The 15,946-nt window shown below is 41.2% G+C and overlaps 1 protein-coding gene across 2 annotated transcripts in view; it reads left to right on the forward strand.

Annotated features, from left to right (window-relative positions):
* Cert1 (ceramide transporter 1) overlaps positions 1-4,849 on the forward strand; it is a 99,635-nt gene extending 94,786 nt beyond the window's left edge. For both annotated transcript variants that reach the window (XM_055598454.1, XM_055598453.1), the window contains one exon: positions 1,789-4,849. The gene's annotated coding sequence lies outside the window, so the exon portion shown is untranslated. The remainder of the gene's footprint in view (positions 1-1,788) is intronic.
* The last annotated feature ends 11,097 nt before the right edge of the window (positions 4,850-15,946 follow it).

Here is a 15,946-nt window from a genome sequence, read left to right on the forward strand (position 1 = left end):
CTCACTCTGTACCAATCAGCAGCATTCTGCAACCCATCCATCTCTTAGTATTGCCTTTTGGCAACATGATGACCTCAAAGAATCATTTTTGGGGAGGGACATTTAAGACAGGGTTTCTCCATGTAGCCTTGGCTGTCATGGACTCACTTTGTAGACCAGGCTGACCTTGAACTCACAGAGATCTGCCTTCCCCTACCTCCCAGAGTGCTGGGATTACAGGCATGCCCCACCATACCCTACAGGAATCCTCTTTTTAGGCTGGTGAGAGAGGGACAAATGTTTACATATCCTGCCAGCACCTGGAGCCATTGGGCAACAGTTAACTATTGGATATACAGGGACACACTGTCATAGCCAGTTGATACAGTATGTGTGCAAGTAGGTCACCCCAACTCCCAGTATCTGCAGTAGTCCCAGCATTTTACTTGGGTACCAATGATCCACACTTAGGTTCTCATCAACACTTTACTGACTTAACCTTTTACCCAGCCCCTGAAAAGAATAATTTTTAAATATTTAAAATAAACATGTAGCCAAGCGCAATGGTGCACCCCTATAATTCCAGCACTTGGGGAGGCAGAGGTAAGCAGATCTCTGAGTTGGAGGCCAGCCTAATTTATAGACTTTATAAAGTGAGTCCAGGACAGCCAAGGCTACACAGAGACACCCTGTCTTGAAAAACAAAACAAACAAACAAAAAAAACAAAACAAAAAAGAAAAGGAAAGGAAAGAAAGCAAGTGAGCATGCTAGGACATTCCTAACATTTGCCTCCAAACTGCCGAGTTTGGAGCTGTGTTTTATTGACTTGACTATGCATGTTTAGAATGGAAAGTAGCGAAATCCTTTTAAAAATCTCTGATGTAGAAAGTAGCATTGTTTGTAGATATATGTGTGTATGTATATATGCAGAAGTGTCAGTAAGAAGATGTCCTGTTCCTCACTTGGAAATCCAGTTGTAGCATGCTTTTTTCACAGATGCAAACTTAAGCCCTAGCATACACTGCACATTCTTATTAACCTTGCATGGCTGCCTCTTCATGATAATCATGGCAGGTGTTTTTAGTGGGTCCCAGCAATGAAAGCTTAGGAAAACAGTTTTAATTGTGATAGTGTAGGTATCATTGTTTGGGACATTTTGTCAAGAGGTGATGACAGGCAAAAATCTTGGGCCATGATTTGGACCATGAGCTTGCTCATCCATCCATCCATCCATCCATCCATCCATCCATTCATTGGTTTTTCAAGACAGGGTTTCTCTTTGGCTGACCTGGACTTGCTTTGTAGACCAAGCTGGCCTGGAACTCACAGAAATCCACCTGCCTCTGCCTCCTGCCTCCCCAAGTGCTGGGATTACAGGCGTGCACCACCATGCCCAGCTACATATTTATTTCTTAAATAAGATACACACACACACACCACCCCCACATAACCTAAGTTGAATTATCAAGTTCTTTGAAATAGTGCATAAATCCTGCCCGCAGCTGAGAGGAAGACAAGGCTAGTCCATAGGTTAATATTCGAGAAACCTGATAGATGGTTTCTTTATTTACAAAATTGACTTCCATGTTTTTCCCATAACTTTTAAAAGATCCCTTTGTATTTCTGTTGCTGGCAGGGGATAAATTTTCAAATATTAACATTTGCAGGAGTGAAATTATAAGTGATGGTAGAGGTTCTGTGTACTCCATGAATGTGGAGGGTGGGAAGTGGCTACTCTGTAGACTTCATGCTTTTACTAATATATTGCTATTGCTTAGGTTTTTTTACTTGTCACTTCTTCCCTGCAGTGACTGAACCAAGGCTGTGTGACATTCCATGTTGGAGAAAGAAAGAAAACAGTTGAGTGCTCTAAGCTGGAACATAGGATCTACAGCCTTGTCTGTGGCCCAGCAAGAAACATCGCAATAGTAAAGCTGGGTATCTAAACTAGCCGTCCCTGCTAGGCCTCCTCGCTCAGCCTGTCACTATAAATACATGTAAGATCACATGTATATGGCTATATTTTTATTTGCTTGCTCCTAGGAGAGAAAAAAAATAACTTTGAATTACGACTAGGAATTAACTGATGCTTTAATTTTGGGAAACTTTTTCAAAATTTTTTATTTACCATGGTCCAGCCTATGCTCCTCAGTTGTTTCAGGTTTTGTGCACAAAAGAAAAGCACAAACATTGAATGCACCTGAGGCATGTACTCTCTGTGCACCAAATATTCAGATGGGCTTCTTTTTACAGGCCTAAGTCTGTGTCTGTGTCCAGACGTTTTTGACTTTTTTGCTTTGTATAATCATAGAATCTATTGCTGCTGATTTCTATAAGGATTCATGTTCGTGTGTGTCTTCATAACTGAGGACTGTCAATAACCTGTGATTTTGCCTTTTCTATAGTCTTACTCCCATGAAGAACGTTGGTTCTGATGGAGAAAGAATGAAAAGCTTTATTTTCTCCCCCAGATATCTTTATATTTTTATTATATATTTTAGTTGTGTACTATGTTCTACCAACTTTTTCAGTTTGTAACAAACACAATTTCGTAATTTTTAAATTGGTTCTGCCTGCTTCAGTCAGAGACATCTGTACATCTCTTGTGGGTAGAGTACTTTATATATAGTGGTCAGGATAAAGTGGATTCATATTTCCCCTGAAATTCGTAAGAGGATATATGGTATTACTTGTTAAACCAAATCAGACTGTTTGAATTTGACATTTGATTTAATATTTCTAGTATTCTGTAACAAATATGTTTTTCTAGCTTGGATCACATTAAATGACATATCGCAAGGTATACATAGAAAATCTGAACAATGCTCCCATTTGTCTCTTGATCATAAATTTCAGCAGAGCAGTAAAATTCCACTCTATTCAAACTGAAATGCTGTCTTTAGTTGCTATGAGAAGCTAACATGTAAAATACCTGATTTAGTTGTAGTTCTCTGTGAAAAACTTTGCAGCATGGAGCTGAGGCAAGGAATGGTACTCACTGAAGCTGAGATGATTGCCCACTTCAGACTCTTGATTGTGTTTACAAGCAAATGTACTTATGTAAATCAGGCATTTTGTAGATGCTTTGCTGACTTACTCCTCTCCTTAGAAACACAGAAATCAGATCCTTTTGTAAAGCAGAGAGTCATGTCATGTAAAACATGACCTGTATATATTCCATACATGGAAATGGAGTCTAAAGATAAATGCAAGGTGTGATCATTTAATGATGGGATTAGTCTGATCACTTAATATGCACAATCCTGGAAGTGAATTACTTGCATCAGATAGAATGATATTTATTACTCTGTACAGAGAGAAAAGTACATATAAAACATAGAGCTTACATTACATGCACGCAGCTTCATGTCCCATAAATCTTTTATATTTTTTAATTTACCTTTCTCTATATGATGTGCATGGAATATGCCTTATTACAGAAAGCTATTCATAATTTGACTCTGTGGAAAAGTGCCTATATGGTGGTAATGCTAGGAAGGCAAGTAAGACAGATTATCATACCAGTTTACATCACCAGTTAACATTTTATATTGTGATGTTTAAAAAAAGAAAAGTTTATACCTCAAATGTGTATTTTATTTTGCAATCAGCTTCGGGTTGGGATGGGAGAAATGGGAGGGTTGGGAGGGAAAGTTTATTTGCCATAGGCACTGATGGGAATCTTAAAAAAAAATAATAATAATAATAACATAAAAAAAGAAGAAAAAACAAAACTCTGTACACCCACTACAAACGTTCCTCTGCATTTCTGGTATCTCTGATGAGCCAGGCAAGTAACTCTTTGATAACTAAATTGGATAGCTTTATTTACAAAGACATGCAAGTCTGTGAAGCAGGGTCTGCGTCTAATCATCACCAGTTGCATTTGCACTAGATGTGGTGATAAACTTTTACAATTTATTCTGTAAATAAAATGTTACACTAAAAATGTTTGTATTTAAAAAAGATGAGCAGTGATACATTTTACCTTTCCGTATTTGCATTGGTACTTTACTGGAGCTAATCCTGGCCAATCAGATTTAGAACTGAGTTTAGAAATACTCAAAGTATTTCAAACAGAGTTAGGAGGAGCACTGGCCATTCTATAATATTCAGACCCTCAAGAATTACTTTCATTTGGCTAATTCTTACATACTGAATATTTATAATGTTTCTTCACACATAGGTATTTTTCGTAGCCCAAGGCCCCATTCCACATCCCCTAAAACAAGCCCCTTTACTCAATTCTACTGGATTATTTTGTGCTGTGTTAGACACCTGAAAAATATTGGTGATGTGGGGATTTGTCCCTGCGTGTGAGTGAACGTGATGAGAGCATAGTGTTCCTCTTGGGATGGAGGACTCCATAGCTGAGGTGGAGAAACTTGATTTGGTGTTCCTAGGGAGGAGCAGCAGTGGAAAGAGGAAGGTATCTAAGAGACATTTAAGGAGGCAAAACAAGAAAAGGAAACATGGGTTTCTCATCTGTTCATTTTCATGACTAATTTATACACCTAGACAATATCAATGTCAGTTGCTACTGAGAATTTTAGCTGGGCTAAGCTGGTTCGCTTTTTAAATTGTGCTGGTTATCTTTAAGCTTATCAGTTATTTGTTGGATCAGACACTTGACCAGTATTTAGTCCAGGCTGTACAGATGTTGTATTTGGATTGTTGTCATTGTTCATCTACAGACTCAAAACATAATCGTTTTAAAATATCTTGGGAGTGTGTAGAGTGTAACTATAATAGCTTTATGATTCTGATGATGTTTTTTAAAAAAAATAAAAGATGGATCTTCCATGTTACAATCACAAAATTAAAACCAGTGTTTAAAAGTGGAGAAGTATTAAAACATATGGACAAATATGCTCGTTTGCTTGATTTGTTTTTCTTAACTCCAGAGTACAGTCCTAGATAATTTTCTGGGTGGTTTTAAAAGGTGCCTTGAATTATTCCAATTTAGTAGTCCTATCTGTAGCCCCATTTAGGGATCAAGAAAACTCTGAGGAAACAGCCTAACTTTCTGTTAACGAGTCAGAACGGGCATGCACTAAGGGTAAGTAGAGTGTCAGTCTTCTGTCCTGTGTGTTACGTGGATGTGTATAATGGACTACAAGCCAAGTGGACTGGTTATGAGTCATGCTTAGAGGTCTTACAGCCAGAGAAGGAAGCCACATGACCATTTCTGGGTTTCTAAAATGACAGTGCAGCTCCTGTGAGTCACCCGCATGCAATGTGTATTCACCTATGTCCTCTTACTTAGGAGTACATAATTTCTCATTTACTTAAGAAATATCATCAGTTCCATTTGCTTCAGTTTTTGAACAACCGTCATGAAGTCAGGACTGGTAGTGTACTCACTGGGGTCTCCCTGTGATTGTATTGAAAAGCACTGAATGCATTTTATCTCTAGTGTTTCGAATGGTAAGTGTGACTTAACAGAAGCCAACCCATTTGGGATGGTTATCACACTGTTTGGCCTCTTCCTTGAGCTGGCTCTGCTTGCTACCTGGAGCTTTCTCCAGCTGATTTCCCATAATTTCCAGTATCCTGATGTCTCTACAACTTAGTCCTCGCCTTCAAAGCTTCATGCCCATCCCACTTAAGAGTTCCTTACAGGCAATCTGCTCAACTCATGTGCTGCCTGGCATCAGCTGGCTTTCTAGAGCCTGGTGCAAGCCTCCATGACCCGTTGTTACATTCTGTGCACCATAAACAACCTACATCAGTAGGGCACAGTGGTACATACGTTTAATCCCAGCACTCAGGAGGCAGAGGCAGGCGGATTGCTGAGGTCAAGGCCAGCCTGCTCTACAGAGGGAGTTCCGGAACAGCCAGGTTATACAGAGAAACCCTGTCCACAAACAAAGTACCAAATCAACACTTAGCTCAGTACAGGACATCACACCCAGAGTCCTGGTTGATCCTGCCCCATCAAGTAGTCCTCTCTGGAAAGGCTGTGCAGACTCAAAGGTTTACCTGAGTGCCCCAGCTGTTCACTAACCTGTTCAACTTGACTGTCAAAGTGTCCAAAGGCAGATTTCATAGATTACTCAACGCATGGACATGTTCTAGTAAAGCATTCCTGTGGGCTACCTGCCAAAAATAGCCTCTGAGAAAAGCAATCTTTGATTCTGTACAGTTTGAACTTTGATTGGTTCAGTATGGTTTCTACTATTTAGTAGAAAGGTCAAGGTTTAGTCAAGATCTAAACCATTTTAGCAATCTGAATGTTTACTAAATTCTCCAGCACACAGAACAGTACCCAGAATAAATGTTTTGCGTTCATATTTTTATGATGTTCAGATTAAACCTGGGCCGTCCTTGTTCACACTAACATGTTATCCCACTGTGCAGTAAGTAGTTACTAAGCATCTGTATGCCATGCAGTGTTCCAGGATTTAGATATAGCAAGAAACAGTGTGGCTGCCATTTGTTTCTGTTGTAACAAAACTTTTTAGGACTGTCTCGAAATTAAATGGAAATGGGCTTTGAGATCATGGGCAGTTAAATATACTTCAGACTAAGTCACATGTGAGACATGCAAAGGTCTTTTTCATTTACTTGGTTTTGTTTGTTTCTTTTTTATTAATTACAATTTATTCAGTTTGTATCCCAGCTGTAGCCCCCTCCCCCATCTCTCCCTCCCTCCTCTTCTATTCCCCTCCCCCAGTCCAATGATAGGGTAGGTCCTCCTCCCCTTCTATCTGACCCTAGTCTATCAGGTCTCATCAGGAGTGGCTGCATCATCAACCTCTGTGGCCTGGTAAGGCTGCTACCCCCTCAGGTGGAGGTGATAAAAAAGCCAGCCCATGAGTTCATGTCAGAGACAGTCCCTGTTCCTATTATTGGGTAACCCTCTTGGACACTGGTCTGCCATAGGCTACTTCTGTGCAAGGGTTCTAAGTTATCTCTATGCATGGTCCTTGTTTGGAGTATCAGTCTCAGAAAAGACCCCTATGCCAAGATTTTTTGGTTCTGTTGCTCTCCTTGTGGAGCTCCTGTTCCCTCCAGGTCTTTCTATCTCCCCCTTCTTTCATAAGATTCCCTGTACTCTGCAAAAAGTTTGACTATGAGTCTCAGCATATGTTTTGATACCCTGCTGGGTAGAGTCTTTCAGAGGCCCTCTGTGGTAGGCTTCTGTCCTGTTCCCTGTTTTCTCCCTCTTCTGATGTCTGTCCCATTTGCCTTTCTGAGTGAAGATTGAGCATCTTACCAGGGTCGTCCTCCTTTATTAGCTCCTTTAGGTATACAGATATTAGTATGATTATCCTATATTATATCTCTAATAACCACTTATAAGTGAGTATATACCATGTGTGTCTTTCTGCTTCTGGGATACCTCACACAGGATGATCATTTCTAGATCCCACCATTTGCCTGCAAATTTTATGATTTCTTTGTTTTTAATTACTGACTAGTATTCCATTGTATAAATGTACTGCAATTTTTGTATCCATTCCTCAACTGAGGGGCATCTGGCTTGTTTCCAGCTTTTGGCTATTATGAATAAAGTTGCTACCAACATAGTTGAACAAATGTCCTTGTTGTATGCTTGAGTATCTTCTGGATATATGCCTAGGAGTGGTATAGCTGGATCTTGAGGTTTGTTTGTTTTTAAACAAGTTTCTCTGTGTAGCCCAAGCTGGCCCTGAATTGACAGTACTGTCTCAGCCACTTAAGTGCAGGAAGTTTGGTTTTGATTCTTGGTTCTGTGATCCAAAGATTAATAAGTTGTCAATCAGACCTCCAGGCCAAGCCTAGATCAGACATTGTGTGCACCAGTCCAGTCTACCTGACTTTACCCCGCCTATACCAAGCATACCCAGTCTCGAGGCCTAGCCTGGGTTTCACATGCTGTGTTCCTTTCCAGTGAGTTTCCTAGACCCTAGCTCTTTTGCACCTTCCCCAATCCCAAGATTTAGCCCTGAGTTGCATCCCTGTATGCTACCTAGCCTGGTGGGACCTCACCTGATTACGCTACCCCACCTCACCCATCCTTTAGTCCTAGTAGACTCGGTTGCACAACACAGCCTGGTGAATGTCCAAGACTGGCCTACCCACACTATTTTCACAGTTCTGGCAGAGCTCACGTAACACAGCTTGCACATCAGCCCAAGCAGATCCATTTGTTTGTCCCATTCACATACTCTTTTTTTCTTAACACTGAATTGTAATAATCACTACTACTCCTTTTATCCAAAATCAACACTGTCTGAAGGATTGACCTACCAACTACTCATACTTGATCTGAAAATCAGCCAAGGTGGGCCAAAAACCAAATTTCCACTCAATAGAGGCACTCTAGAATTGCACATCAAACACACAACTAGCAAAAGATGTGCACATGCCCAGGTCATTCATATGCAAAAGTTTAAACAGTATGAAAGGTTAAGATACCATGCTCCCCTCACTTCCAAAATCTACCATTCCTAAAAATACTCTCCAGAGAGAATTACCTAGATGGACCCCCAAGAGACAGAACTTATGAGAACAGTTATGTCATCAAAGAATTAAGGAAGCTTAGAGAAGATACAAACAGCGTAATGACTTTAAAGAGAATAGCAATGAGGTACAATAGGAATGACATACCAGAAAACACAGCTGAATGTAACAGGACAATTCAGGATTTAAAAACTTAATTCCTTAAAGAGATAGACATACTAAAGAAAATTCAAGCTGAAATGATGATGGAATTTTAAAACTCAACTCCATTATAAAAGTCAAGGACTTTATAAAACTTATAAAGCAATGAATCAGGTAGAAAACATGATATCAAGACTTGAAGACAAAGAATTAGACCACACAAGCAAAAACTAGGATGTTTTTGTTTTTTTTTTTTTCAAAAGCAAAATAGGACCATAGAAAAAAACCTTTGCTGAAATAAGGAAAGACATACCCATTCAAATACAAGAAACATACAGAACCCCAATTAGGACCAGAAAAGAACTCCTCACGAATAGTCAAAACACTAAATACACAGAACAAAGAGTGCTGAATTATGCAAGAGAAAAACTAAAAGTAACATCTAAAGAAAAACTCATCAGAATATAAAACTGATTTCTCAATGGACACTTCAATAGCCAGAAGAGCTGGAAGCAATGTACCTCAGATTCTAAAAGACCACAGATGGTCCAGATAGTAGTGGAACACACCTTTAGTCTTAGCACTCTAGAGGCAGAGACAGGCAGATCTCTGTTAAGTTCCAGGCCACCCTGGTCTGCAAAACAAGTTCCAGGACAGCCAGGGCTACACAAAGAAACCCTGTCTTGGAAAACAAAGACTACAATTTTCAACTTAAACTACTGTGCCCAGAAAAACTATCTGCCATAGTTGGAGAAAGAAAAATTTTCCATGATAAAAACAGGCTAAAAGAATTTTGCCAACCAAACCAGTTAGTTCCACAGAGAATACTTGTTGGGGTAAATTTTAAATGTATGGCCTAATAAATGTTTATTATTAGTCTGTAATTATTACGATCATATTATCTAGCCCGCTATCAATCAAATAAAGACACAAACACCTGTTGTATTTTATAAAATATCTTTTACCTGGAACATTGCAGATATTAGCCCTCTAAAGTAATCTCACATTCCAGCCCCAACCTCAAGCTACCTCCCATCCATTGTCCCCAAATACTTATGGTCTCCATCTCCTCCGTCCATGTTGATCCAGCCATGTGCTCCTTTCCCATGCTAGCCCATGGTGCTGGTCCATTTCCTTCTCTTCCAATCCTCTACTGCCTCATGGTCCCTTGACCCCAGCCTGTGAGCTCCAAACTCCACCTTTCTTCTGCCAAATCCCAACCTTCTGCATTTTTTTTTTTTTATCAACTAATCAGCTTTAAATTAGGTGAAGCAAGATTTACATAACAAGGACAGGAGTATGTGGTCATCTGAACAGAGACAAAATCTTGGGGGCCAGTAAATATTAAAATACATAACACCAGGCCGACCCTCAACAAGTACTAAAAGCAATACCTCAGGGAGGAAAACAAAGGAAGCTATAATCCCTGAAATACAAAATAGCCCTAGGAGCACAAAAAAAGAAAGAAAAAGCAATCAACATACTGAATGGCCTCAACTCCCCAATCAAAAGACACAGGCTTGTTGGATGGATTAAGAAACAATATCCATTTCTGCTCTCTACAAGATGCTTTCATACCTTCACCTTAAAGTGAAAGGAAGGAAAAACAAGCATATGAAACTAGGAAGCAAACAGGTGCTCATATTCTAGTATCTGACAAAATAGACTTAAAATGAGAGGAGACAGGTCTGGAGAGGTGGCTCAGCAGTTAAGTGCACTGGCTGGTCTTCCAGAGGACCTGGGTTCAATTCCCAGTATCCATGTGGCAGCGCACAATTGTCTAACTTCAGGGATCTGAAACCCTCACACAGGCTGAAAAATGCAAATGTACATAAAATCAGAACAGAGAAATAAAGACACTTCATTTCTAGTCAAGAGAACAATTAACCGACTTTCATAAAAAGCATGTACTAGATCTAACGGCACAAATTAATTCCCAACTGGGTAATAACAGTCATTTAGATAAAAAATAAAAACATAAGTTATACATCAAAAGATGTATACCTAACATAGGCATACAGCATATTTGACTCAAAGAATTTACATTCTAGTCAGCAACCCATGGAAGCATCTCCAAAATAGAGCACATCCTGGAGCACATCTTAAAATTGAAAATATTGAAAAATTGAAATAACTGCATCCTCTCTAACCACAGTGCAATAAAGTTTAAAGTCAACAGCAAAGAAATCTCTAGTAATTACACAAGCTCATGGAGATTGAACACAGTATTACTGAGTGATGAATGGGTCAAAGAGTTTTATAATCATGTAATTAAAATGGTGGTAATACAATGAAGCCTTTGGGATATATATAAAGGAGCCCAAAAAGCTCTTAAGTGCCTACACTGAAAAATGAGTAAGAGAGTACTCAAGATGGTGTTGACAGCAGAGAAGGTACTAAAGATGTTGGCGACCACCTTCCAAGCCACTCTCAGGAGCCTGAGACACCCATGGAGTCTTCATGGGGAGCCATGGTGGAGGTTGGGTCTGCAAAGCGTGCAGTATCTCCAAAACAACTTTTAAAAGGTGGATTTCATGAGAAGATGCTTTTTAAAAGTGTTTTCATGGAATTGGAAAAAAATATGTCTAGTATTCCTGGTGAACATGGATGCAAAATATCAATAAAATGCATACAAACAATACAGGCATATACCAAAAGATCATCCACCATGACCAAATTGGTTTTATTCCAGAGATGAAGGGATGGGTGGATCATGCGTAAGTCAATAAATGTGAAAAGCCATATAAATGGGCTTAAACACGAAATCACATGATCAACCCAGTTGACGAAGACAAGGCTTTGGGCAAACTCCAACATACTTGTATATGACAAACCCACAGCCAATATCACTCTAAATGGAGAACTTGAAGCAATCCCATTAAAATGAGGAATGAGACAGGGCTGTCCACTATTCCCACTCCTTTTTGTTGTTGTTTTAAGACAGGGTTTTTCTGTGTAGCCTTGGCTGTCCTGGGTTCACTTTGTTGACCAGACTAGCCTCAAACTCACAGCAATCCACCTGCCTCTGCCTTTCAAGAGTTGGGATTAAAGGCATACACCACCACCACCTGGCTAAATGAGCCAATTTTAAAATGGGCTGTGGATCTCAAAAGCAGAATGGCAGCTCAGTTTCCAAGTGGGTATCCTAGTAAGGGGAACAGGGGCTGTCTCTAACATGAACTCCGTGGCTGGCTCTTTGATCACCTCCCCCTGAGGTGGGGGTTGTGAGGGGCAGCCTTACCAGGCCACAGAGGATGACAATGCAGCCACTCCTGATGAGACCTGATAGGCTAGGGTCAGATGGGGAGGACCTCCCCTATCAGTGGACTGGGGGAGGGACATGGGAGGAAAAAGAGGGAGGGTGGCATTGGGAGGGAATGGGGGCTATAGCTGGGATACAAAGTGAATAAATTGTAATAAATTAGAAATAAACAATTAAAAAAAAAAAGAAAAACAAATGGTGTAAAAAAAAAAATCTTTAAAAGTGCCCAGCATTCTTACAAATAAGGAAAATACAAATTAAAACTACTTTGAGTTTTTATCTTACCTGAGAGGAAACAACTGATAATAATGGTGTAGGTGTAGGGAAATGGGAATCTTCACTCACTGGGAGGTAGGACTGCAAAATGGAGTCAGCAGACTGGAAATCTGCATGGAAAACACTCAAGACGCTAAAGGAGATCGACCATGCGCCCAGCCACCCCACTCCCTGACATATGCCCCAGGCCACCCCCCACCCCACCCACCGCTTCACAGATCATGTGCTCTGTCAGGTCCATGTCCACGCAAGCAACATGCCCTTCAGCTGACAATCAGGACCACAGACAGACTCCAGAGCTGCACTGTGACCCCAAGCCAGAATATCAGAGAATATTTAAGCTTGCAAACCACAAACATCTGTGCCAAATTATTGTTAAATTTTCCACCAATCAGAAAAGGCTTTCCTTATGTGGTTGATTTTTGTCAACTGATAAGGAATGTAGGTTTTACAGTCCAGCCAGTCAGATTCACTTGTTCTCTTACAGTGAGGAGCAGTCATTATGTTTTGGAACAGAAGATGGCTAACCAAAGGCGCTCTGCTGCTGGGGAGGACCCAGCTCCCCCAGGGCCGTGGACCTTGAACTTAGTTTCCCACAATGATTAAATGGAGTCTGAAAACAAAATGGTAGTGCTTAGGACAGATTTCTCCTGATTGTTCTCAACACACAATAGAATTCTATTCCACTGGGGGCGGAGGGGCAGGCAGGCAGGCAGGCAGAGATCTGTGGGTAAGTCAATAGAACTAATTTATAGTGAGTGAGGTAACCCAGAAAGGCAAACACTTCATTCTCTCTTACCTGTGGACACTAGTTCTAAATTTTTAGATTTAAGTATATAACTTGGAGTAACCGCAGGTACCAGGACAGTAAAAAGGAACCTAGATGGCGGTGTGAAGCGGCAGAAACTCTGGAGAGGGGGATTAAACAAGTCACAGGACCTATAAAGGGAAAAAATGAGAAAAAATATCGCGGGTCTATATTAGTGGAGTGGGGGAGGAGGAAGGATGAACGCTAAGTTTCTGAAACATTCCGTATTTACTTCAAAATGTGTATGTATGTGTATACATATGTAAACAATTTAAATGAAGTTCTGCCACGTGGGGTGATGTTCCCGAGTGCCGCAGACCCAGTGCCAGGCACTCTCTGAGGGGATTCTGGTGCCCTGGAACTGAGTTACAGACAATGGTGAACTGCCCCGTGGGTGCTCTGGAAGAACAGCAGGTTCTCCTAACCAGTAAGCTCTCTCCAGCCCGCATCCTGGTGCAAGCCTAGTACTTTACCCATGTTAAGCGGCCACTATACCACTAAGCCCTTATTTGTATAGTTTCATTTTTTGTTTGATAATACACATAAATGAGTATAATTTACCAAGAACCACAAATGTACTGGGGGATGCCCTATTTTTCCCCTTGCAGCTTGCTGAGGGTTTGGATTCTACTGGCCTAGGTAAACTATTCTGCGAATATTAAACAGGCCTTCCCCCACAGGGATTCTAGCCAAAAGTATAAACCCCAGTCTAAAATCAGCAAGCACTGTTAAGCCTTGGCTACTTGACCAAGGGCCGTGCGGTTGTAAGCTTTCAGCAGGAGCTCTGGCTCAAGCTGCGCAGGTGGCAGGTCGAGTGGGAGAGAACTATCGCTGTCTGTGTGTGTCTGGGAGTGTGCTGCGCAAGTGTGTGGGGCACATGTCTCAACAGGACCTCAAGTGTCTCCTTTTGTAGCTCTACATCTTATTGCCTTGAGACCTAACCCAGAAGCTTGTTTTACTGCTAGGCCCACTCCTCATCATCTACCTCTCTCTCTCATAATGGGGGGGGGGGTGTTTACAGGCATGAGTTCAGCATTTTCCATGGGGGCTGGGTGTCCTCATGCCTGCAAGTAGTGTTCTCACCCACTCAAACGTACCCCCAACCCGATCAGATCTTCAGAAAATACAGATTCTCAGATTATGCTATACAAAATCTGAAAAGAAAGAGGCCAGACATGCACCAGAACTTGACAATTTTGCTGGAAGTATTTTATGGCCATGGCCTGAGTCCAATGTTAGCAAGACCTCTGGTGATCAATGTGGGCCTTGCCTCATGGATGGGAATGCTAGGAAATGAGGCTCTTCCCTTCCATCAAACATGAGATTAAGATTGTTTGCTTTCTAGGGTCATGCTTTCAAGCACAACTGAGCCAAATTATTCCCTCATTGTCCCCCACTTCCAACTTTTGTCAAGTTAGAATGACACCAGAGAAGTTTCATAACCAGCACAGAATACGTAGCTTCTGTTCTGAATCACTCCTGGTTCCTCAGTGAAACACAAGGCTCTCATGTTTTGTTAGCGGCTGTCAGTTTCCCCATTTTATCATCTTTGCCATCTGAATCTTTATTTTATGGGCTTCCCATTCGTTTCAACCCTAGCAAGATACCTTAGGAGCTGCCAGACACACGGGGCAAAGATGGACAGCGGAGAAGCGAACGTGACCCTCTTCAACAGCTGGCATATCTACCCACCTGCTTCTGCCCTACACTGGTTATTTGGTCCTTTGAGGAAATGCAGAAAACAAGGGAAAGCGGCTAAAAGTCAGTTTCTCTGGAGCAGTTGGTCCGCATGTATGCTTGCTGCTTCTCAGCTTGACACAAACTAATCATTTTGGAAGAAGTAATTTCCAGACTGGCCTGTGAGCAAGTCTGAAGTATACTTTTTGTTACCCTTTTTTTTTTTTTTTTTTTTTTTTTTAAGAAAGGGTCTTTATGTAGCCCTGATTATCCTTGACTTGCTATGTAGATAGACTAGTCTTGAAATCATAGATTCACTTGTTTCCCAAGTGCTGGGACTAACGGCATGTACCACCAAGCTCAACTTAATGTAGCACATTTTTATAACTAGTGATGAATGTGGGAAGGCCCAGCGCAGTGCCAGTGGTGGCACCCCTAAGCTAGTGATCTTGGGTGCTGTAAGGACACGGGCTACACAAGGTAGTCACAGCAGTCCAGGATGGCCTCTGCTTCAGATTCCTGCCTTGACTTACTTTGGTGGACTATGGCCTGAGAGCTAAAGGCCAGAATAAACCCTTCCCTTCCCAAGTTACTTTTGGTCAGTGTTTATCCCAGCAATAGAGGCGTCAGCGTCCTACTAAACCCATGTTTGCTGGACAGCTAGCTACTTATCACTCCAGGGTTAATTCTAACTGTATCTGCCGGCATTTAGTCTCTCCATGAGCATTTCCTACCTTTGTGCTTGTAACCGAATACAACTCTCTAATCTTAGGGATTCCCCAAAATACCAAGTATTTCATATTAAACACAGGTTCTGCCCATCCCCCACCCCACCCAAGGATTTCAAAAAGCAGGGCATCTGCAGTCTCTATCACGTCCTGCAGGCATGCCCAACACCCTTGAGGACTGTGGCAAGGGATTTATTTCCTGCACGTTGGTGAAAACAGAACCAAATTATTTACCATCTTCTCATAGCTCCCACCACAACTGTTCCCCAATCTCTTGGAGATGACTGTCAATTTCAGGGAAAAAAAAAAAAAGTAAGTCCAGAATCTGGGCCATCTTAATAAATCATGTATACCTCTTCCACTTCTAATAGCAGAAGTGGACATGAATGGAAGTCATTACAAATAATGGAAGTCAGTTCTGAGGAAGCCAAGCCCCCACCCCACAGCTTAAACACACGTGAAAGGGCCACTGTGTTTAGGCTACCTGGACTTCATTTCTCTTCCTCGTAATTCCCCAGTAGACACCCAAAGAGAATCTAACCCAATCAAACCCTCTAAGTACAAAGAAAATCGCTGACACACAACACTGGCCAGCTGCTAATGTCACAAAGTGAGGACATATAATG

Source organism: Psammomys obesus, unplaced genomic scaffold (assembly GCF_907164565.1).
Source record: "Psammomys obesus unplaced genomic scaffold, mPsaObe1.curated_primary_1811, whole genome shotgun sequence".
Classification (NCBI taxonomy): domain Eukaryota; kingdom Metazoa; phylum Chordata; class Mammalia; order Rodentia; family Muridae; genus Psammomys; species Psammomys obesus.